The sequence below is a fragment of the Myotis myotis genome, unplaced genomic scaffold (assembly GCF_014108235.1).
Source record: "Myotis myotis isolate mMyoMyo1 unplaced genomic scaffold, mMyoMyo1.p scaffold_m19_p_1, whole genome shotgun sequence".
Taxonomy (NCBI): Eukaryota; Metazoa; Chordata; class Mammalia; order Chiroptera; family Vespertilionidae; genus Myotis; species Myotis myotis.
The window spans coordinates 81,962,587-81,986,252 of record NW_023416313.1 but is presented as its reverse complement, the minus strand read 5'-3'; the positions used below and the strand labels follow the sequence as shown (position 1 = coordinate 81,986,252).

Genomic DNA, 23,666 nt, shown 5'->3' with positions numbered 1-23,666 from the left:
AAAGACCTTGTTGCCGAAACCGGTTTGGCTCAGTGGAGAGAGCGTTGGCCTGCGGACTGAAAGGTCCCAGGTTCGATTCCGGTCAAGGGCATGTGCCTGGGTTGCGGGTATATCTCCGGTGGGAGATGTGCAGGAGGCGGCTGATCGATGTTTCTCTCATCGATGTTTCTAACTCTCTATCTCTCTCCCTTCCTCTCTGTAAAAAATCAATAAAATATATTAAAAAATAATAATAATAATAAAAAAAGACCTTGTCTGTAAATTTGGGCCCCAGACTTAAAGATGAACTGAACCATTAAAAGAAAAGCCACTAACCAGTTTCTCCAAAGCAAGACTGAAATCCCTTCAGTCTGAATGAATAACTGGAAGTGATGAGCAGACTATGAAAAGAAGGGAAAAAAGAATGTGAACACATGGAGGGGGAAAAATTACCTATTACATTTTACCCTGATGATGAGTCTCATATCATAGAAACAAATTTAGAGGTTTTACTATTTTTGACTGGTAGTGACCTCAACCCTGATATTTAAGCAAAAAGAGTAGAAAGTGTCAGTTATGTTCAAGTTTAGCAATAAAATACTGTGACTCTCAAAGTAATTCCAGTTTGTTTGAATTTGGAAATGAATGTGTTTTATGTTGATTTGTATTCTCGGGCTTATCTACTAATTTGCTGACTGGTTATCTACTGGCTAATTCTTCAGTCATGTTGGCAAACTGTTCCAGTTTTTGTTTTTGTTTTTTCCCCACTTGAGACACATGTGAACATTCCTGTAATTGCAGGTAACTGCTGCTGGTGTTCAGTCCTGAGAAGCCGAGGCCAAGGAGATGAAGAATCAGGTTCGGGTAGATGGGCACACACAGGCCTGAGGGCCATCGATGGATCCAATACCAGAGAGCAACCATCCTGACAAAACATCCTCTATTAACAGTTTATGAAACGGGGCGCACGTGCACACACATCAGTGCACACCCCCACACCCCAGCCTGCACACATGCACATACACACACACCCCAGGATGCCCCTCACGCAGTGCACAGTCGCAAATGGGGAAAAGATGGGCAAGTAAATCAGTCCCATGCAGGGGTTGGCATCCATCCCATGCAGGTCCCAGCTCCACGCTCCCACAGGCAAGCCAGGTCCACTTGGGCACAATATCTATGCTCCACTGGCCTCAATTTTCTTTGCGTAAAATGTGAATGATGATGAAACTGGCTTCACTGCATTGTTAGACACTTTTCACTGCAGCTCAGCACAAGCTGCTCGGCAAAGAGCACCTGTGACCTTACACACAGTAACAGGCTGACACGCTCCAGAAAGGAAGTCATTAGCCTAAAACAGGGCTTAGGATCCTGCTCAGGAAGTGCAGGTCTCAGAACAAACAAAATGTGTTGTTGTTTTTTTTAAAAAAAAAACACAAAACAAAACAACATTCTGGTTGCTTTTAAAAATGATCTACCTTCTTAGCATAATTTAGTATGTATGTTTTCTTTTGATCAAAAAATGTCCAATAAGTATACAAAATCGAAGAACTTTATACGTGCCAATATCCCATTTCAGTTCATGCTCTTTAAGAAGACATCGTTTTAGGGTTTCTGTCGGCGATGCCTTCCTGAGACACCTGCCAGGACGGGGAAAGCAGCTGCACTTCTGGCTCTGGGATGAGCCTACCGAGCGCAGACTCCTGGAGCGTCTCCCCGTCCTTCTCCTACCATCTCCCACCCCTCTCCCTCACTCCTCACCCCGCAGGAGAAAGAAATGCCTTCCCACCAGCAAAAAGGGCACTGCTGCTCTCACTGCTCCAACAGCAGCTCTGGATTTGAGGTCCATCTGGTGAAATAGCCAATACTGACTTGGAATTACAATGCCTTACTGTCTCCAGATAACACTCTCAAGTCCTAAGTGTAGTTCATTGGGTGACAGGCCTTTGGCTGGGGAGGCCTGATGGCGGATCCACCCACCTTAACCTTACACAGTGTAATATGTCAAAGGAAGTGCATTGGCTTCCATTCCAATGGAGACCTTACCGTTTTCTTACCCATCAAACCACACCTGCTGTGGGATACTCTAAGGCTGGAGCTAAGAGACAGGAGAGAGATGGCCGCATGCACTGGAGAGCGGGTGCCAGACAGACAGGGCAGCAGGGGCCTGCCCCCTCTACGCCACAATCCGCTTCAAGAGAAGAAAGTTCAAGTAAACAACCATGATGTGCTTCCAGGGTGTGTTTTAAATTAATAGATTAGGAAATCATTAAAAATTCTCCCTGTGCTTTCGTTTCTGTTTACTATTGCACAATATCCAAAGAAAAAATCTAGAAGCCCAAGCCAACACGGTGCCCAAACCCCCACTCCGCCACGCGACTCTCTGCGCGTGACTTTGCACGCAAGGCCCTGCCTGGGTAAGGAAGACGTCACACACCCAGCCCCTCCCAGGGCTTCTCCAGCTCCCCGGTGAGGCCGGTGCTGCATCAGGATGTGAACTGTCTGTAAGTCACCATGTAACAAACAGATGGAATTGTCTGTATCAGCGTGAGTCCTGAACCCGAAGATTGAAAAGGGCCTCAGAACGGTATCTGAAGCTCTCGCTTCCTCCCTGTCTCAGATCACCAAAGTAACGCTATAAACTAAGTGGATGATGAGACCAAGGACAAGGCAGCTCTGCTTCCTGCCCAGGAGCCGGAGTCCTGGCCTGCAGCCCCTGTGAGTCAGTGCCCCGCAGTTTAAGCCACATGTCAAACCCTGGAGCCTCAGGAAGCTGCAGGCGGGCAGACAGGGAGAGGCTGTGGCTTAGAACCTGGAATCTGGGAGCCATCCTCAAGACAAATTCAAAAGGGTTTTTTCCAGCTTCATGGAGACATTTACTGTGACACAACTGACATATTATTGAGGCAATTATTGAGACATAATTGACATAAACACTGGGTACTGTTAAGGTGTATGATCTGTTGATTTTATACACAAATACGTCACAGAATGATTACCACGGTAGGGTTAGTTTACACCTCCATCTCCTCACACACTTCTTTTTTTTTAAGTTCTACTCTCTTAGCAAATGTCAAGTACACGATACTTGATCATGGTCACCACACTATACATTAGATCCCCATAACTTCTCTCTGCTTCCCTGCATTTGGCTTTTTTACATCCACATATTAAGTCTTTCTCTGACTGACTTATCTCACTTAGCATTCTGTTCAGGTTCTTCCATGTTGTCACAATAGCAAGATTTCCTTCTCTTTATGGCTGAATAATATTCCATCATAGAAACATAACACATCCTCTTCACCCACTCACTTATCTGTGGACACCTGGGTGGTTTCCACCGCGGGCTTTTGTGTGCAGTGAACATGGGGGTGCAGATATCTCTTCAAGGTACGGATTGCATTTCCTTTAGATATAAATTCAGAAGTGGTATTGCTAGAGGATATGGTAGTCCTATATTTAACTTTTTTGAGCAACCTCCATACTATTTTCCATAGTGACTGCACCATTTTACATTCCCACCAACAGTGCACTAGAGTTCCCTTCTCTCCACATCCTCGCCAACACTTGCTGTTTGTTGATTTACTGATGATAGCCATTCTGACGGGTGTAAGGTGATAATTAATTGTGTTTTTAATTTACATCTCTTTGATGATTAGCGACTGTTGAGCATCTTTTCATATGTCTGTTGGCCGTCTGTATGTTTTCTTCGAAGTGTTCTACCCATTTTTTAATTGGACTGTTTGTTTGTTTGATACTGAGTTGTATGAGCTCCTTATATATTCAGAGATTTTTAAATCCATTGCTGATCCCACAGAACCCAAAACTAACTCCAGGTGTGAAGCCCAAGATTTGTATTTGGCCACCAAGCTGAATGAGTAAAAGGACGCAGCCACTCCATACGAGGGCAAATCTCTCACATCACCAGCTGACATCACATTTAATCCCAAAACGTTTGGTGAAGTAGTTCCCGACAAGGAAATAGCTCACACTTCCACATTCCTTTTTAAGTATTAAACCCTTAGATAATCCACTCATTAAATTATTTTAATCCAAAAAGCTCTACCATAGTGCCTGCTACCTAGCAGGCAGCAATTAAATCATGGATTGCTTGGATGGATGGATGGATGGATGGATGGATGGATGGATGGATCTGGACCCAAAGCCCCTCCTGGTGAACATCTGGCCTGGTGGGGCTGGTGCCTTGCTGCCATGTATAGTTCTCCACCTGCCTGGGTTTATGCCCTACCTTTCCAACTTTCCCAGCCACATGACACGGCTAGTACAGATATAGCAAGATTCCTAGCAACTCTGACCCCATTCTCAGGTGGGTCTGAACCTGACTGGCCTGTCCCATAACAGTGGTTCTCAAACGTTAGTTACCCTGCATCAGAGCCCCTTGTGAAACACAGGTTGCTAGGGCTCCCTCCCAGTTTCTGAGTCTGTAAGGCTGGGTGGGGCCCAATCACCTGCACTTCTGACACGTTCCCAAGTGAGGGTTCAGGGACCAGCAGCAAGAACAGCCACCCCGAGCAGTCCCTCCCTGGCTGGCACCACTACATCAAGGAATGATTGAGATTTTGACTCAACCGCTTCCTACTCTTCCTCCCAACTCTGCACAGCTTGCACCGGCTGTGATGATGACTTCCCATTATTTTAACAACAGCAGCTCCACCTGCCTCATATGAAACAGATGCTCTCACAACTCAGAGATGTATTACTTACACAGCCATTAAAAATAACATTTGGTAAGAATATTTATTCACATGGAAATTTTGCATGGTACACTACTGGCTAGAAAAAGTAGCAAGTAATGAAGCTATGTGTCATCACACAATGGTACTGGTTAAAAGCATAGATGGGTGGATGGGAAGAGGAGTGGGTGGATAGAATATAGGTGGATGGATGCATGGATGCATACTGAAGATCCCAGGGAAAATATACATTATATCATATTAACACCGGTTATTTCTGGTTTTTGCCAAATAATTTTCAATTATCACTACTTGGCAACAGGAAAAAGTAAGTTGCTTTTAATTTGTTTGAACATGTCTTGGGAAAAGTATGCTTTCTTAAAGCTTCTTGATAAAATTGATTTTGTTGGTTATGGTCATTCTCACTTATCCCAGCGTCACTGTGACACAGCAGGTCCTTCGGAGCCCAAGAACCTAGTCATTCCTTCACATCTGCAGAGTGGAGAAAGCGCCTGCCCATTTCCTCCAAAGGGTCGTGCGGAGAGATGAGATCGTCAGCGCGAAGGAGCTCCTGAGAGCCTCAGCGCTCTAACACAAGACAGAAACGGAGGGATCGATTGGGCTACTCAGCTCCATTTGAAAACGGCTCTTTCCACTTAGTGGGCACAAAGAACGCTGTATTAAATTTTAACACGATTGCATTTTTACAGCGCACGGAGGCAAAAGGCGAGCATCCCTGGGTGAGTTGGAATCCACTCTGGCTGAAGCCCGTCCTGCCAGCAGAAGACAGCAACGCCCACCCAGCACATCCCCCCGGCTCTGCGCACCAGTGTTATAGGGCCTCACCGTAGAGCCTCAATAAAGCCCATTTATAAATACTTTAAACGTAAAGATACATAACTAAGTCACTTATTCAAAAAGCATTTACCGACCAAACCCTTAGCAAGCATTCCCTTCCGTGGCACCAAGGAGAAAGGACAGACAATGCTAATGAGCTGAGATAGAGGTGCACACGGGTTGCCATGACGATACGGAGCCAGAAACAACTGCATTTGGGCAGGAGCGCTGGGTCCCCATGAGCAAATAAAACCCCAAGACCCCACCAGCATCCTGGAAATTCTCTCGAGTTTTCATCCCTGCGGCCTGGCCAGCAACCCACCTTCGCCCACTCGAGGTTTCCAGGCGCACAACCAACGGCAGTAAAATTCCAGCTCCGCCTCCAGGCACACACCCGGGGAAGGAGGCCTCAGGTGGCACTTTTGCTCAATAAATCTCATGCATTTAAGATCCAGGTTCCGGATGCCAACTACGAAAATAAAAATATGTCCATCTAAATTACAGCCGCTTCTTAGCTGGTCACTATTTACACTAACAATTACAAAACAACATGAACTCCACTGCAGCCGGCAGACAACAAACCCTCCTTTGTCCACAGGCCAAGCAGCCGGTGGAATTGCTTGGCGAGGGCTCAGGACGGCATTCCCACATCTGCCAGTTCCAGTCAAATTGACAGTAAGTCCCATGACGATGACTAAGAGCCGCAGCCACACACTAGCTTCGGCACCGAGGAAAAAGTATGTCAAACTTTAAATACATCCTAAAAATGGGCGCTTGGTAGTAGCCGATTCCTAGATTAAACATTGCTCAGAGGGCTTTCTTAGCTGGCCTGCCTCTCACGAGGGTTCGAGCTCACTGCTCCGCTGGGAAGGCAGTTCTGAGGCTGGGCTCCGCCTGGCCCCGTGGGCTAAGCTACATCAGCCTGCTGTGTGGCCTCAGCTGCCAGCACCAGATAAGACATCCTAGCATTGTCAAACATTTTTGGCACAGTTTCCAAAGGCTGGGAAAGGACAGAGGAGGAATGAACAAGGATGAGAAGGCTTGGGGAAGAACAGGAAAAAAATTACTCCTAAATCTGCAAAAGATTTTAAGTCAGGCAAGGCCTCATGCACACCTGCCATGCACACGGCTGTTCCCATTAGGGTGCCCGCAATCACAAGCTCTTAAAATGTCCAAGCAAATACAGGCAACACCTATAAAACTGTATTGAGTCTTTTTAATTACCTATAAACAGGAAACAGCTGCCTAAAATTTTTTAAAAAGGAAATTAACCTGAAATTGTATATGATAATAAAAATTTCAATGACAAGCTTTCAATGTAAAAGAATTAACCACTGAAGGATATTGCATTAGACAGGAATAAAATAAAACAGTGAAGATTACCCCTGACATACTTTGAAAAGTCAGTTAAAGCCATGTCAAAAAAGTTGTTCATAAACCGGAAAACTGGAAGAAATGCATCTAACAAAATATATTCCAAAACAAAACATTACTTGAAAATTATTTTCAAAAGGCTAATAAGCTCTGGATAAATGAAATAATAAAACAAATTAGGAACCACAAATTGCCATTCTATTAACCAAGCATGTCAAACTCGCGGCCCTTGCTATTAACCCTCAGTCACATCCACTAAACTTTGATAACTACTGACACTTTCTGAATGCCCGTGGTGTGCTAATAAGCACTGTTTGAAGTAATCTGAGACCTTCATAACCACCTTGTGACTGAGATGCTGAATGGGGTCTCCATTTTGCAGATGAGAAAATGGAGGCAGGGAAAGGCCAAGGAACCCCCCAAGGACACACAGCTAGTGAAGAACAGCTGGTGCCAGAACCCCACCAGGACCTACGGGCCGGGCCATCAGCTCCAGGGCCCAGGGCAACAAATCTGTGAATTACCAGGGTCCATTCGTGTTTATTCTGTAGTTACAGATACCATTCACCTCTGACGTATTCAGGGGAAGTAAGATCAGTAGCAAACTCAGGTCCGTCCTCTGGCTTTGTCCTCCTGCCATGAAGGCAGACCTAATGATGCCTCTCGTCGCACCAGGAGTTCTCCAAGCCACTCGCAATGTCCTCTCACAGCGGAGAGAGGTCCTGTCATGGCCCGTGCCCCCGGCCCTGGCATCAAGATTGCTGCAGCTGGAACCGCGGAGCCACCAGCAGACCAGGCGGACCCGTGGAACATGGACTCGGAGGGCTGTGAACAGCTTCACGAGAAATCTGTTTCTGTGTCTGTGGGTGCTGGGGCGCTCCTTGGGGGGCCTGGCGGGACACCCACCGTGTAGCACAGATTAGATGCGAAGCTGATGAGACGTGCCAGATGCTCACCGCTGAAAAGGGACATAGAGGCTTGGCATGTGGGGCAGTAGGGAGGCGGGGAAGAAATGGGCTGTAGGAGACGCCCGGCGGTGCTACAGAGACCGGAGGGCATGCTGGGTGCTCTCCCGGCGGGCACCCGGAGCAGAATTCTTACAGTGACCCTAAGGGGGCCTGTGACTGTCCCCTTCTCCACGGGCAGAAACAAAGCCTAGGTCCCTCCGGGGATAGAGCCACGAAGACACACAACCACCCTCAGGGCTGAGAGAATGGAGAGTGGAGAACTGACAGCAAGCAGCCCCTCCTCGTCCCCTAAGTGTGGGGTGGAGGGGTTGCCCTACACGGAAACCTGCAGAACAGGCCCCGCTGGGACCTGTGCTTGAAGGATGAAACCTGACAATGGAAAACAGGCTCCCGTTTCTGTGGCATCAGCCCCACTGCACGGGCACACACTGCCCTTCAGACGTAACCTCGCCACTGGGTTCCGGCCTGAAGGTTACATGTGTCACCGGAGTCCACAGGAAGGGGACTGACTCCTGGTCAAGAGCCATTTGCTAAGCCAGAATACGTTACAGAAGGCTTAACCACCTCTCTGTTCTCCGATGCTATTTCCAGTCTAGTCCACTTGAACTAGATTTGGACAAAATTCTTCCCAATTTACGGTGTAACAGGAAGAGAGCTGAGCAGAGAGGAGGAGACTGCCCCTGTGCCAGCTGAGCTACCCTTTGGAGCTGATCCCTGGCACGTATGCTCCTCACAGCAACCCCAGGGGGCCTCGCGGATGCCCAGCTGCCTTCTCATCCACAAAACAACAACACTGGACGCTGGACGAAACCATCGCTGCACTCTAGGAATGTGCATGACAAAATCAAAGATGCTCAGACGCTGGCCACATCTCTAACCCAGAGGTAAAATAGGAGGCTAATGAAACTGCACAACTCTCACCAATCAGACATGCCTGACCACTCTGCTTTTCTGGCTTGCTTGCTTTTCTTGTTGAAATAATAAAGATACTTGTTGACAAGAAAAAAATCTCACTATGGACCTGCTGGGGGGAGAGGGGAGGGGGACCATTTTCTTTCTAATTAAAGATTTTTAAATTCTTCCATATACCTTTTTTAATAGTTGTAATTATAGCCCTACTTAATGTTAAGTACTTCAACTCAATAAAAGGTTAATTATACAGACTCTGGTAATTATAAAAAGTAAAATAAGATGTAAAATGTCATAATGAATAATTAATAAGACCTCTTTGATCTGCTTCAGACCAAGAACACAGTGCTGACAGGCTATTTCTCCATCGTACGGGGATGATCTTCCTGGAAAAAAAATGTAATATCTGATATCAAAAGCAGGAGTTCAAAATAAGCATTTAACCCGGCCTTAAAAATAAGGTGAAATGTTCCCATTAGTTTCATACTTAAACATACACCCAAAAAGTGAAGCACGGTGGGCCATCTACCTTGTAGCTCAGGGTGGAGATGATGGTTTTGTGGCAAAGGCTCCAGGTGTTCTACCTCCTGCGGGACTGTGCTGAGGCTCATCGCAGCACATGGAACCCGACAGGAAAAGGCACCTCGGAGAACGCAAAAGCACTAGGAGAGGCTCCTGCCCTCAAAGAACTTTCAGTCTTCTTAGGGAGGCAAAATCATTCATCCAAAGAATTCAGGTCAACGATTAAATTTATTTGATATATTATTAATTAAAATGAATTACTTCAATTCACATAATTAAATCTCAAGTATTACAAAATTAATCAAAATAATTAAAATTAATGGAAATAAATTGCATTATTTTAATTAATTAAAATAAATACTTTTTTAAAGTGCTGTATCTTGGATACTTTCTATTTACTGCTTTTCCCCTCTTTTTTAAAAATATGTTTTTATTGATTTCAGAGAGAAAGGGAGAGGGAGAGAGAGAGAGAAACATCAGTGATGAGAGAGAATCATTGATTGGCTGCCTCCTGCACGTCCCACTCTGGGGATTGAGCCCGCAACCGTGTCATGTGCCCCAACCGGGAATCGAACGATGACCTCCTGGTTCATAGGTCGACAGACAACCACTGACCCATGCCGGCCAGGCATGCTTTTCCCCTGTTTTAGAGGGAGCATAGAGAGTATCCTGGACTTGTATTTTCCCAGGCTTTTATCTGTCTCTTGGGATATTTATAGTTTCATAGCAATCCCTATGTTAATTAAATCTACATAAGAATATATCATCTGTAAGGACTCAATTTTGCTTCAAAAAGAGTGAAACTTGAGTCCTGGTTGGTGTGTCTCAGTGGTTAGAACATCAGGGCCCAGGCACCAAAGGGTCGTGGGTTTAATTCCCGGTCAAGGGCACATACCTGGCTTACAGATTCACTCCCCACCAGTCCATGTGTCTCTCTCACATCCAAGTTTCTCTTTCTCTCTCTCCCACTCCCTTCCCTCCTCTGCCCCCTCCCGCACCCCCCCCCCCCCAAACACACACACACACCCTCTTTGAAAGCAATAGAAAAAAATATCCTCGGTGAGGATTAACAAAACAAAACAAGAGTGGCACTTGAGGTCACATGTGACACAGTTATTAATACTGCCTAAATGTGTCATGCTGTAACTACTACTAACTGCACCAGGAGCAGGAGTTAGCACTTAGCACCTCTAGGTGTTAAAGCTCTTAAAACATTTTTACAAGAGTATTCGTTAACAAGTAGACCTTTACAGGGAAGTCGGAAGACTCATTAAAACTAATTTTACATTGAGAGAAATCTTCATCAAACATTCACTCAACATAAAGCCCACTCTCCAGCCCACCCCTTACGAGATACCTACAGCTCAGGAAAGGAGTTACGCTTTCAACTGTGTTCTTCAACGATGCATTCCTAGGTAGTGTCCACAAAGAAGTTTGGGGCTTCTACATTTTCTTTTCCTTTTTTAAATTTTACTTTCAATTGCGGTTTACATTCAATGTCATTTTGTATTTGTTTCAGGTGTACAGCCTAGTAATTAGATAATCGGAGACAGACATTTTAATTTTTATATGGATCCACATAAAATCAAAGCATCATTTCCACTTCAGTGTTCTATTTAAAATGTAATTTTTCAGTAAGTAAACCACCAATATTCAATAACCAATATTCCAATACTTTTGAAACGTTTAGAAACTGTTATGTATGATCAAAGATAATTAAGTTTTGAGTTGAGAAGAACCTGCATCATAGAACAGAATAGAGAGTGAGGTATATGAAAGCACAGGATTTAAAGAATAACAACTCATAAAAGGGACAATGTCATGCTGTAAAGCGGCACAGAAACAGTTTTCAGGAAAGGCGGGGGTGGGTAATTAAAAATACGTAGCAGCGGAACTCTTCTAGCCGGGTCTGACATGAGATGACAGTGCGAATGAAGAACTGGCAATGGATCGGGTGAGTTATAATTCTCACCTCTGAGAAGGGTGGTGCGGCCAGCACTGGGACTTGGGAACATGTCAGGGCAGCATCGGGACTCGTGTTCCGGATGATGCCCAGTCCGTGTTTCTCTCTCAGCACCCACCTGACCTTCGCACACCGACCTAGGATCCCACGGTTCAGCTGAACTTGAGCTGCTTCCGCAGAAGTGCCGTCCAGGGGACACGCACTCACTCTGCTTCCATGTGAGCTACCTTACAGATGGCTCCATTTCTTAGGGAACTTTTAAGACCATACTTTATTCTAAAGTCCCATGGATGGCAGTTGCCTCCACGTTCATTCTCTCTCGAGTGCAGTGGAATTAAAGGAGAGGAGTTCTGGCCAACAGCCCAGTCCACTGCAACACCGGAGCCCAGGACTCATGTTCCCACGTCCACCTGGCACGCGCGGCAGGCCCTTCGTCACCGGGGCTGAATCCTCTCTCCCAGCACAGCTAACCTTCTGAGCACGTTTCCGCCCATGATCGAGGCTAGCTCTCTCCTGACCGGCCCGAAAGGCACCTGTGCCCCTTGCTGGCTCCTCAGAACCCAGGGAGTGGCACCTCCCACACACAGCTGGAGGAGGAGGGAGGGAAATGGGTCCCTGGCCACTTCCCCTCAAGCTCACCTTCCTGCGGTGGTTGTGAGAGGACGTGTGTTTGTCTAGTAAAGGATTTTGACTAATATTTCCCAACACAGAAGTCCAAGGGCGGAGCAAATGCCATTCCTCAAGCCACACAACCGCCATCCCCAACGCTGCCGCTGCAGAAGCTCCGAGAAGTAAGATTACAATCCCGACGGCCTGCAAGCTACCCAGGGTCTGGTGCTAGCAGTTGAGGGAACAACAGGAACCCTTTCAGTTTTACTAAAATGCCTGGTTACAGGCTCCTCCACCAGCTGCCCAGAAGAATATGCCATCTGGAGCGGCCACAACTGCCCACCCTGAGCCAGCTCCAGAACGGACCCCGCTGACACCCGGCCACGCTGCGAGCGGCCAGGGCTGCCCTCTGCTGGGACCGGTGGGCTTGCCATGTGCTCCGCGCTTTTCCACCTGCTTCAGCGCCGCTCTCCTTCCAACGAGGCCAAGACCACCTTTCCTCCATTCTCTCCACCCTCGGAGAGTCTTTCTACGAAGAACTGGACAGGACACAAGCCCCAGAGGTCACATTCCACAAGATCTTGTTCACTGCAGCAGCATTACAATTGCCAAGATATGGAAGCAACCTAAGAGCCCGTCAGTAGGCATCGTGGGTAAAGAAGAGGTGGTACCTATAAACAATGAAATACTACTCGGCCACCAAAAAAGAATGAAATCTTACCATTTGTAACAACATGACTGGACCTAGAGTGTATTATGCTAAGTGAAATAATAAGTCAGAGAGGGAAAGAAAAATGCCATACGGCTTCTCTTATACGTGTGTTATAACAATGTTATGATCATAAGGAAACCCCTCTGTGTGAAATGATTATTGTGTGAAATGTTTGCTGTGTGGAGACCCCAATGCTCTGTAACTTCCAAAATGTGGTGAACGCCCCACTATCTTGATGTGAACGCCCTAAGCCCTTAAAGTGTAAACGCCCTGCTCCTAGCATAAGGCACACCGTCCAGCCCACACTGATAAGACACAAGTTGTTTACTACCGGCTGTATAAGCACCGGACCTTCTTCAGTCAACGTCTCCTGCCTGATGAGAGGAGGACTCCACGTCACTCTGTGAGATGCGAGACGAGCCCCTGACTGGCTGCTCTGCTGTGCGAGCCTGAGCCAACTGCGGCCGCCTGTCTGTCGCTGTCTTCACTGTCCGTCTTCCGGTGTGCATCGCCGGGTGGCCTTTGCTGGAGCCTAGGACCCACTAGGAATAGGTAAATAAACCTCGTGTGATTGCCTACTAATTCTGTCTTGTGTGTTCATGTGTTCCGGTTCGGCTCAGCTGTCTAGACATTGAAGAACCAGGGGACAGGCCGTTATTGCTGACCCCTGGTCACCTGTGTACGTCCCACCAAATCTAGGCAGATAATTAATTAATTGGGGCTTGATTGGGACAACGTGGAACCTAAAAAACAAAGTACAGCATAGGGAGTACAGTCAGTATTATAGTAGTAAGGATGCATGGTGCCGAGGGAGTGCTAGACTTATCGGGGTGATCACTTGTAAAGCATATAACATGCCTGATCACTATGCTGTACACCTGGAACTAGTTAATGTAATACTGTATGTTAACTATAATTGAAAAAAAAAATTTATTTAATATTTAAAAAAACACACACAACAAGATCTTACCTGCCTCGCTCTGTGCTCCCTGAGCTAAAACAACATACAGCAGCATGTGCAGATAAACTGGACCCCGGCACAAGCCCCTCTGTCCGAAGGAGACGCACTCCAAACCATCTTTCCTCATAAATCTCTCCTTCATGCGACTATCCAACAAGGCGTCTGCCGTTTCTTGCCAGCAGTGGCCCCCTTTTCCCAAACTGAACCCCCAGGGGTGCTTGTACCTGGTGCAGCTGGTGCTCCTCCCACCTCGCTCACGCCCGGCCCCTCGGAGGAGACGAGCCTCAGGCCAACCACCTACCCAAAGCCTGCCTGGCCCCGTGGCCCCGCAGGCCCCCCTCGGGAGTGGGCGCAGGGGACACGGGGCTCCCCACACAGAAGACACAGGCTCGTTTAGGAACTCCTGAACTCTGGCACTTACCACGGTAATAGGGTGGACTGAGCACACCGACCTCCCACCACCATGACGAAGAACTTGCTATCCCCACGGGGGCACCAAACAATAGAGGACCCCCTGTGCCTGACGCATCGCGGTGGCCCTGCTGGTGGCCGGGGGGCTGGCACTCAGTCCGTGACAACGCATGTCTCTCAGTCGATGTGGGGAAACGCTTTCCAGGCCTGAAGCAGAGGCAGGCACAGCTCTTGCCCTCAAATTTCTTTTTAAATTAAAGGTGCTCTCTCCTGGCTTCATCGACTCAGTGGATGACCCTACAGGCCCGGCGCACAGGCCTCCTTCCAGGGAGCCTCCTAGAAAGTCCTCCCACGTCGGCCGGGTCCCTCGGGGCCTGGCCGCAGCTTCGCTGGGGACGAGCACTTACAGGCGAACCCCGGTGCTCAAGGAGCAGGAAGCCCCCGACCTGGGCGGCCTTGCTGCTAGCGGCCACAGGAGTAGCGTTTTATTAGGGGAAATGCTACTAGAAAGATCAGGATCTACATACAGGCTGTCTTTCAGACAGTCCCACTCCACGCGGAGAGCAGATAACGAGAGGCGCCTCCTCTCCTCCTTCCCTTCGCCTCGCCTGACATTTTACCAGCCTGAGATTTACGGTGGTGGTTATTTTTAACCCGCCTTATGCAATAGCTGCACGGTGCCATGTGCCTTGGCAGGCCCTGCGCACAGAGAGAGCAGTTTGAGAAAGTTCAAAGTGACACTGAGATAAGGTTTTCGGGGGCATCGCTCCCCCCCCCCCTCGTTTCCTGGGAGGCCGGTCAGCTTCTGCAGCCGTGAGGACGCCGGGGCCACGCGAACGTCGGTCCACGTGCAGACTGCGGCTCAGCCGTCGTGAAGAAGGGACAGAACACTAGCCTTCTTTAATAAGAGATTCTCATGATACCTCCGCCTCCCAAGTTCTTCTGGAGGGCACCGTAGCGTATCAGTATCACTCACAACACAAACAGATTCTACCCAAGTTCCGTCCTCGGCAACCATCTACTGAAATCTCTGTGTCACAATGGCACCGCGTTCCTGAGGACTGAACAGATGAGGCTGTTTTCCAGGAACAGCCGGAGAGCGCGTGACGGCGGCACCGGGCGGGGCCCCTGAGGCTGCCCAGGAATTCTCTGGTAAGTGTTTGACACACGACGTACAGTACAGACCGTGGCGGGCACCAACCTTCCAGCCTCCACTACCCCAGGCCAATCACAGCCCGCCATCCGCACTAACGCTGAAGGATCAGACATGGGCTGACTCCTCCTGATTTAAGGTAATACAAAGAGGTTAGCCCATAAAAGAGTGCATACACACATCCTGAATACTGAGGACCCGACCTCCCCGCTCTCTCCACACAGGCCGTTAATGTAAAGGAATTCTAGCCGTCAGACCTGTTTTCTGTAGGTCCAGGAAGCTCGTCTCAGTGTACCACCCAGGTTGCTACACAAACTCTGCTCTTCCCTGACAGACAGAATCCACCGACAGTGTCAAGGACGGTCAGACAGATGTCCATGTAGGACAACGAACAGAGACCCGGGGCCCATGCATAGACTGAGAGGCTGGGGGTGCCCCCCAGGCAAAACGAGCAGGAGCCAAGCTGCCCGTCCTCGGAGCTGAATCGCAAAGCTGGTCAGGCCAGTCTCTGGGGGGCTCACGGCACCCAGGAGCTGAGCTAGCATGGAGGTGTCCATCCAGCGCATCTTTTCTGTTCTCCCACCGAGGTGGGCAATGAGCCCACGACATGGGCCGGCCACCAGCAGGAGAACGGCAGTGACATGTCAGGAGCTCTAGACGGACCAGCCTCCTCCTCGCAGGAGTCTGGAGTCAAGGCCAGCGTGGGTGCTGCCCAAACCGAGAGTCCCTGCGAGGCACAGTCCTCACGGGGGGCCCAGAGCAGGGCCGCGACCAGACGGGTCTTTCAGTCACTGCCAGGGCACAGTCAGGGGACACCCACCGTGTCCAGCACTCCAGCTGGGTGAGCAGGTGACCCCAACGCTGACCAACCCTGAGGAACATACAGTCTGCGGGGGACGTGGGGCGCAGACGCCTCTGGGGTGCGGTTAGGTGAAGGCGTTCTAAGAAAGAGCAGCGAGGGCCTGCATCGGTCCCGGGGGTGGTGGCACTCAGCAGCTCAGATAGTGGCCAGTGGCACCAACACCTCCACCCCGGCTCTCAGCGTCTGTACCCCGGGAACTGTTACTACAGAAACAACACAGGCAGGTTTATCTCGAGTTTTTATAACATTGGAACCAAGTGTCCAAGTTTGTAAGACACTCCTCCGTTGATACTTTTTGTATGACCAACACTCTTAACCAAGTATAAAGTAACAACTTTATTAGAAGGAAAACTTTGTGGGAGACCCCAGGGGATACAACCCTGACAATTTACAAAAAAAAATGTTACGAACACTTCAACTCTGCCTTCATCCACAAAAAGTGCAGACTGACATTAAATTATTTTAATCCCCCCATTTCTATCATGAAAATATTCAAACATACTAACAAGTGGAAACAATGCTACAATGAAAGTACGCAAACTCTCCCCGCGTAGATCTACAATGGTTAACCTTTCGTCATCTTTACTTCCCCTGTCAATCATCTATTCTCCCCCACCCCCTCACCTACCTATCCACCCCTCCCCCCAGTCTGCCCACCCCTCTCTGAGGATGCCATGCTCCCCGAAGCTCCTCGTGTGCACCAACCGCAGCTCTCTACAGCCCCTCGGTTAGGTTTCTATGGAGGCTTCGTCACACAGGCAGGACGAAGCCATTAGCCACTGGCAACTGATTCAACCTCCAGCCCACTCCTCTCCCAGGGTCTGGGGTGGGACTAAAAGTCCCTCTGCTCATAAATCACCTCATTCACATAACAACACCACCTTTGCCACTCTGAACACCTAGAAAATTCCAAGAGTTCTGGGACCTGCGAGGCAGGAATTGTGGGGGAAGAGCAAATATGCTAGTATATTTCTTACAATCACAGTATCACAGGAAGGCATGCAGATCCCTCCTGGGTGCTTGAGGCAACAAGACATGGTAAGAAAAGGTCAGCACCTGATCCAAAAGGCCATCATTTCACCAAGGACACGGTGCCTGTGCTTCTAAGAGGACCCGGGAGTCCATGGAAGAAAGAGGCCCTAGAGAGGCAAACCCTGTTCCCCAAAGGGCAACAGCCACACCCACAACCTTGACCCAAGACCTGCTGGGGCTCCCTGTTCAGACAGCCCATCGGAAATGCCTGGGTACCCTGCTTTCGCCGCTCAGAAGGACAGAATCGCTGTCCAATTCATCTTATCTCTCTGTTCCAACGCTGGACAAGGGAGCTTTAACTAAAAGAGGTGGTTAATCTAATAGGAGAGAACCAAAACTCGTGCCCAAGGGTGACTCCCTCCCTCCGCAAGGAAACGTGAAAAGGCATATATCGCGTGACCATTCCTTCGCTCTGTGCGCTGTGGGGACGCAGCCCTGAGTCCCGCGGGCAGAACGGGTGTGTATCCGCCATGGGCCTGGCCTCACCTGTGTGCCAAGGCTGAGGACACAAAACAAAAGTAAAAACGTAGCTGACGTGTAAATGCATTGTGCGTAGTTATCTGTACGCCAAATTCTAAATGCATCGTCATTTCAGAGCCAACAGAAGAAAACTCTTTAAAAATATATGTGAACAGTGAAAATGCTGTATAATTTGACATCCTAACTATACAACGGCTTCTTCATACCGACAGTGGTGAACTCGAGAGAAGGGAAATAAATAATCCTAATGGGAAACCAAAAGGCTTTGCAATGAGTAACGTTATAGTGCCAGTTCAATCGTACACCACAATTTGGCCTAAATATTTAAAATCCAAAGCACAACACTTGCAAAACAGGACATCACGGGAATAAATATATCACCTGAGGCAAACCATTAAAGACCCGCTTCTCCTGGGAGGGACGGCACATGATTCCAAGTCACAAGAAAGGGTCGCTCCAGGTGGAGGCGCTATTTCCCCTCTCCCCTTACGCCCCATTTTGGTAATAAAAAGTACACAGTGAGATTAGAGTTTCGCGTGTAAGGGCATTGGGAAGTTCCAGCACTTACTCACCCAGGTAACTGGGAAGCTGGCGGTCTCCAGGGCACACACATTTAACGTCAATCGAGCACTCAGGTGGGAAGTGCTGCCAACCAAGGCATCGCCTCTTTCAGTGCAGATTCTGGCGCAGCTTTGAGGTTATTCTGCAAAATGCCCCCAACACAGACCTCGGCCACTGGAAGGGAACAGAGACGTTCTCCTGGCTTCTTGGACTGTCTCGAAGTTACACTGTGATGCCCATGTCTTACTCTGAGCTCTCCTCCCTGAGTTCAGGGAAACGACTACGTGAGAAGGCTCCCGTGTCCCTACAAATAGGAAGTGGAAGGCACAGCACCCATCTCATTTCTGCTGTAAAATAAACAGTTCTTCTCACCCTGGCCGGTGTGGCTCAGTTGGTTGGAGCATCGTCCGTACACTGAATGTTAGCAGGTTCGATTCCCGGTCAGGGCACACACCCAGGTTTTAGATTCAATCCCTGTCGGGGCAGGTGCGGGAGGCAACCAATCAGTTTCTCTGGCATCCATGTTTCTTTCTCTTCCCCCCCCCCCCCCACCTCTCTAAAATCAATAGGAAGTATGTCCTTGGGTGAGGATTAATAAATAAATAAATAAATAAATAAATAAGCAATTCTTCTCATGCCACTCAAGTCACAACGGGATCTAACATGGTTCGGCTTCCACTGTAGAAATGTCTGTTTCCTCAAGCTGCACTCTGTGCTGGGAAACCGTGACAACAGGGAGATGCCACAGGCAGCCGCATGCTGGGCTGTGGCTAGTGGTGCCACCTATTGCAACACAGTATGAGAAAGTTAGCCCAACCTCATTCTTATTCTTCCAAGTCGTAATTATGCTGCAAGTCCAACGGGTACCCAGGACTATAACAAACACAATGGAATTTGACCGAACAGCAAATGCCCCCAGGATGCTAAGAGCACAGGAGTGGTCACTATGGGAACCAGGGCACGAAGTGGTGGGAAGGCTTCCTGGCAGGTGTATGTCGCTCACGTCCACGGTCACCCACCTTGGGGGTCACTCGTTAATGACAACTGGACGTCATCACAGCACTAAACTGCTGGCCGCATGCGCTCTGGTCCAGTGTCTCTTCGAAATAGACACACTGTGCCTGTTTCACAGACTAGATCGAGGCCTAGTAGGTGCAGACACTGGCCCAAGGTCACATGCAAATAAGCAGCATCGCAGGAATTCCTCTGGGGCAACGGCAAGAGCTGCCCAAGGCCGACGTCGGGGTGTGCACAGGGAACACTCCCTGCCTGGCTTGGGCACACGGCTTCCCCAGGGCCACGCCCCTGACCGCCCAGCGGTCAGGGGCACCCAGGACACTCGGTGAACTTGCTTGGGGAAGAGACACCAAGGGTGCAGTCTTGCCCCGAAGCCTCTGAGACCCACCCCACCCACCTCAGCACACGAGCTCCCACGGAGAGAACACCTTGACGCTGAAATCCCAGCACCTTTCAGCCAGGCCGCCAGGCACATGAAACCCCTTAACGACAGAGAGAACTGTGAAGTACGAAGATGAGCAGGTAAACTACCAAGATCCGCTCGGACGCTGCCCCAGCAGCCACAGGCGGCACGGACCTCAGAGGCGGACCTCAGAGGCGTTCCCAACCCTGCAGGGCCAGCAGGGCGACGGAGAGCATGTAACCACCACGTGCCCTGACTTGCTGCGCCAACACAGGTGGGCACGTGTGCGTGCGTAGATCCCAACTGAAATGCAGCATCGCAGCATCACACAACACGGTTCTCATCGCTGCTTCCCTCCCACCAGCACAGTGAGACAAGTTCACGATGTGGTACTCTCCCTCCTTTCCTATCAAAAAAGGGGGGAATGGCTCCAAGGTCGTTCATGATCCATTATTGGGAGAAGTGGGAAAACCTCTCCTAACCTGAAAGGATCTCACGGTCATTCCTCCTCCTTCCGGTCACAGTGGAGAGACTACATTCACTGCTTCCCTGGCTCCATGAAACCACTCAGAATCCTGTGAAGGGCAGTTTGTGGGACAAGCAACCTGAGGCTCATCTGTACTCAGGGCTGGGCTGTTACCTGGGCTGGGTCGTTGTCACCTGTCCCCAAACTCAGGCGGACGGAACCAGGGCCCGTGCAGCAAAGTCCACAAGACGATGTGCTCCAGAAGAAGAGACTGCCAGTGGAGTGGGGACCTTGCCTGCCCTCCGGGCTTCTGTTTAGATCCCAGATACCTGATGGATTACCCGCTCCTACCAGCACGTCCGGAAGAAAACCCATGATGCCGTTCTCTCTCGCTGCTGAGAGAGACACTCGGGGTAAGACAGAGCCACGTTCTGACTTGGTCAGCGGCAGCCAGCGGCACTGTGCTGTCCTGTCAGGTTCCCTGTGCAGACAGCCTGCCCGTAAGCTGACTGCGGCGAGTGGGTTGGCACCCCTGCTCAATGCCCACACACAAGAAAGCAGGAGTCCCTTTCATTCCCAATAGCGCCCACACTTTGAAGTCTCTCGGAAGCGGGTGAAGGAGGTCATGCTCCTCACCGTGCCCATCTTAAGAAAGACCTCTGTTCTTCTGCAGCAAGTGTTGTAACCAGCTACTTCAGACCCTGGCCTCGGGGCTGGAGAGTCAGCGAGCGCAGCTCCTGGGAGCCAGCGCACCAGCAGATCTGGAACCTGGGCCTCATGAGACTCCCCTGGAGGCGTGTGAAAGGCTCACGGGCCATGGGGTCGGGGTGGGGGGGGTGGGGGGGTTTCACTTCCGACGGGAACCCTGAACCCCTGCAGTAAACTCGGCACATCCACAGAGCAAGCTCCAAACACCACGACCATCAGGTGCCAGTTTAAACACAAAAATAACTCAGCAGGTTTCATGGAATAGATTTATGTTCCCGGTGACAGGTTGGCCAACACCGTCACCTGTAATATCCTTCTTACTCTGGACCTTCCGCTGGCGCTAACTCTATCCGGAAGAACGGCTTCACGTGTCCCAGCTCCAGGCCCCTCACAGACCCCACACCCACCAATGTCGCACGACGGGGCGTGCACGTCTACACCACGTCATGCAGAAAGCCTCCGTGCTCTCACACTGAGACGTGACCCTCATGCCAGGCCTCACTCTTCTGTGAGCTCAAGGGCGGCTCATGTAGAAAAGGAACATGACACCAATATGTGTGAGCTCCGCTCTCCCCATCCCCTCGTGGCTCTCCAGTGGGAGGAGAGATTTAAAGAGGATTTCACAGCTCCGAGTAGGAGCCTCCGGGATAAACACCGCCCCGCCCCACACGCTGCCTGGCATGTCACACGGCAACGTGCTGACGTGGGCGGTCTTTAACCTAAATTACCAAAACTATCTCAAGGTTTGCCTTGTTCGTTACCCTCCCATTAAGCCTATTTCACCCCATAAATATGCATGAGGCAGTGAGGGTGCCTGGCAGCCCTTCCAGCCACCCCTCGCTATCCACTCAGTACCTCAAAGGCAGGTATTAAGTTCTGGCTGGTTTGTCGTGTCGCACATATCCATACTTCCACTGGTAAAAGACCTCCCACTGGGCATGTGCTTTATTCAGCCTCAGCGCACGCTTCTAAAGGAGGGGGAACGTGAGCAGGAGAAGTTCCCCTTGAGGTGGCACGAGGTCACAGGACTGGGAGAAGGAGAAGCAGCCTGGCGCGCCCTCACGGGAAAGACGGGACCATGGAAAGGGCCACGCCTGTCTCCTCTCTACCATGGATCCACCAAGGACCCCCGCTCCACTCACAGACAACAAGGACAGCAACTCACATCGCATAGGGCAGTGGTTCTCAACCTTCCTAATGCCGCGACCCTTTAATACAGTTCCTCATGTTGTGGTGACCCCCAATTTCATGGTTACAAATTGAACATAATTAAAGCATAGTGATTAATCACAAAAACAATATGCAATTATATATGTGTTTTCCGATGGTCTTAGGCGACCCCTGTGAAAGGGCCATTCGACCCCCAAAGGGGTCGCAACCCACAGGTTGAGAACCGCTGGCGTAGGGGCACAATGGTTCGGAAAGCTTTGTCTTAGAGGACAAAGCTGCTTACATTCTAAGCTTCCTCATTATTTAAAAGGAGAAAGGAGCTGGTCCAATGAAGCCTCAGTGCACCTCAGCAGACAGAGGATGAGCCACACTCGACGGGGACGGGGACGACAAGGCCGGCACCGGGAGAATTCAGCAGGCGCGGGAGGAAGGCTGCAACAGGTTTTCTAAGGGGGTCATCCCATCAGCTCTCCCCAGAAATTCCCAACAACTGGACACTGACAGCAATTGTGTCTTCACAAGTTCATGTGTCCTGGTTCCCCAAAACAGTGACACTTACTGAAGAAAAACCCCACACCCTCTGGGGAGCCATCCAGATGTGTTCTGGAGAAGGACACAACCCTCATTACAATCCCCCACCTGCCCACACGCGGGGCACACGCCTCTGTGCTGGGGAACTGGGACCACAGCTCCTGGCTTCATCAACCCACCTTGAGGAGACCCTCAATTTCCACCCGACGCCCGCCCCCACTTCAGAGAGCCTGGGCGGGGGTCACTTCAAACGGCATCTGGTTGGCAGCCTGATGGAAGCTCCACCACTTCCCAAAAATTCTTACGGAAACACACAGAGAGTTAAACACTGCCACCAAAGCCTCAGACCTGCAGGCAAGCTGCGAGCACTCCACATCACACAACCTGGTGCCCACGTAAGGAGCAGCGGAATGTGCACGGAGAGGCCCGTCTAAAACGCAAAATAATGAGGCGCTCAAAATGGGACAGAGAAGAACAAGAGCGGCAAGACGCTAAGCGTGGGGTGGATGACCCGAATAGGCACGTGGGCAGGGCCTAATTCCAGAGGAAGCAATGAGACTAGACCACGCCAAGATGAGCCAAACACAACTTTCACTAAGAAGATAACGGGAGGAAATCCTAAACACATTCGGGAGGAAGACACACGTTTCCTCCCATGAAACAACATTCTAGCCGGCCTCCGGTTTCTCCGACACACACTCAATTCCAAGAGGCGGTGAAGCCACGTGTGTGGTGTTCTGAAGGAGGCCCTGGCACCTGGTCCTATGTGAGAGCAGCGGAAAGGCAGCCTCAGGTGCCGGGGGCTGGAGCCTCCCCGGTTCACACTCTAGTCCAGTGATGGAGAACCTTTTGAGCTCGGCGTGTCAGCATTTTGAAAAACCCTAACTTAACTCTGGTGCCGTGTCACATATAGAAATTTTTTGATATTTGCAACCATAGTAAAACAAAGACTTACATTTTTGATATTTATTTTATATATTTGCATGCCATTTAACAAAGAAAAATCAACCAAAAAAATGAGTTTGCGTATCACCTCTGACACGCGTGTCATAGGTTCGCCATCTCTGCTCTAATCAGAGCTGAGGGCTGCCTGAGGGAGGCGTGGGCAGTGACTCCCGGGGGGGGGGGGGGACCCCCAGGCTCAGGATCAGCTCAGAGGACTGCGGTCCAGCGCAGCGTGGCTTCCCTGCGAGCCCTGCTCCTCCGTCTCTCCATCCCCCACACCCAGAAATGATGTCCTGACCATTTATAAAATGTATATTTTAAGGTCATAAGACCAAGAAATTTTACAAAACGTATGAGTGACTTGGTGGGATTATGAGTCACTTTTAAACAAAAACGTGG

General features: G+C 49.7%; 1 protein-coding gene across 2 annotated transcripts in view; it reads right to left on the bottom strand.

Moving 5' to 3' along the window:
- DIP2C (disco interacting protein 2 homolog C) overlaps positions 1-23,666 on the bottom strand; it is a 384,021-nt gene that overhangs the window by 325,120 nt on the left and 35,235 nt on the right. The window lies entirely within an intron of this gene.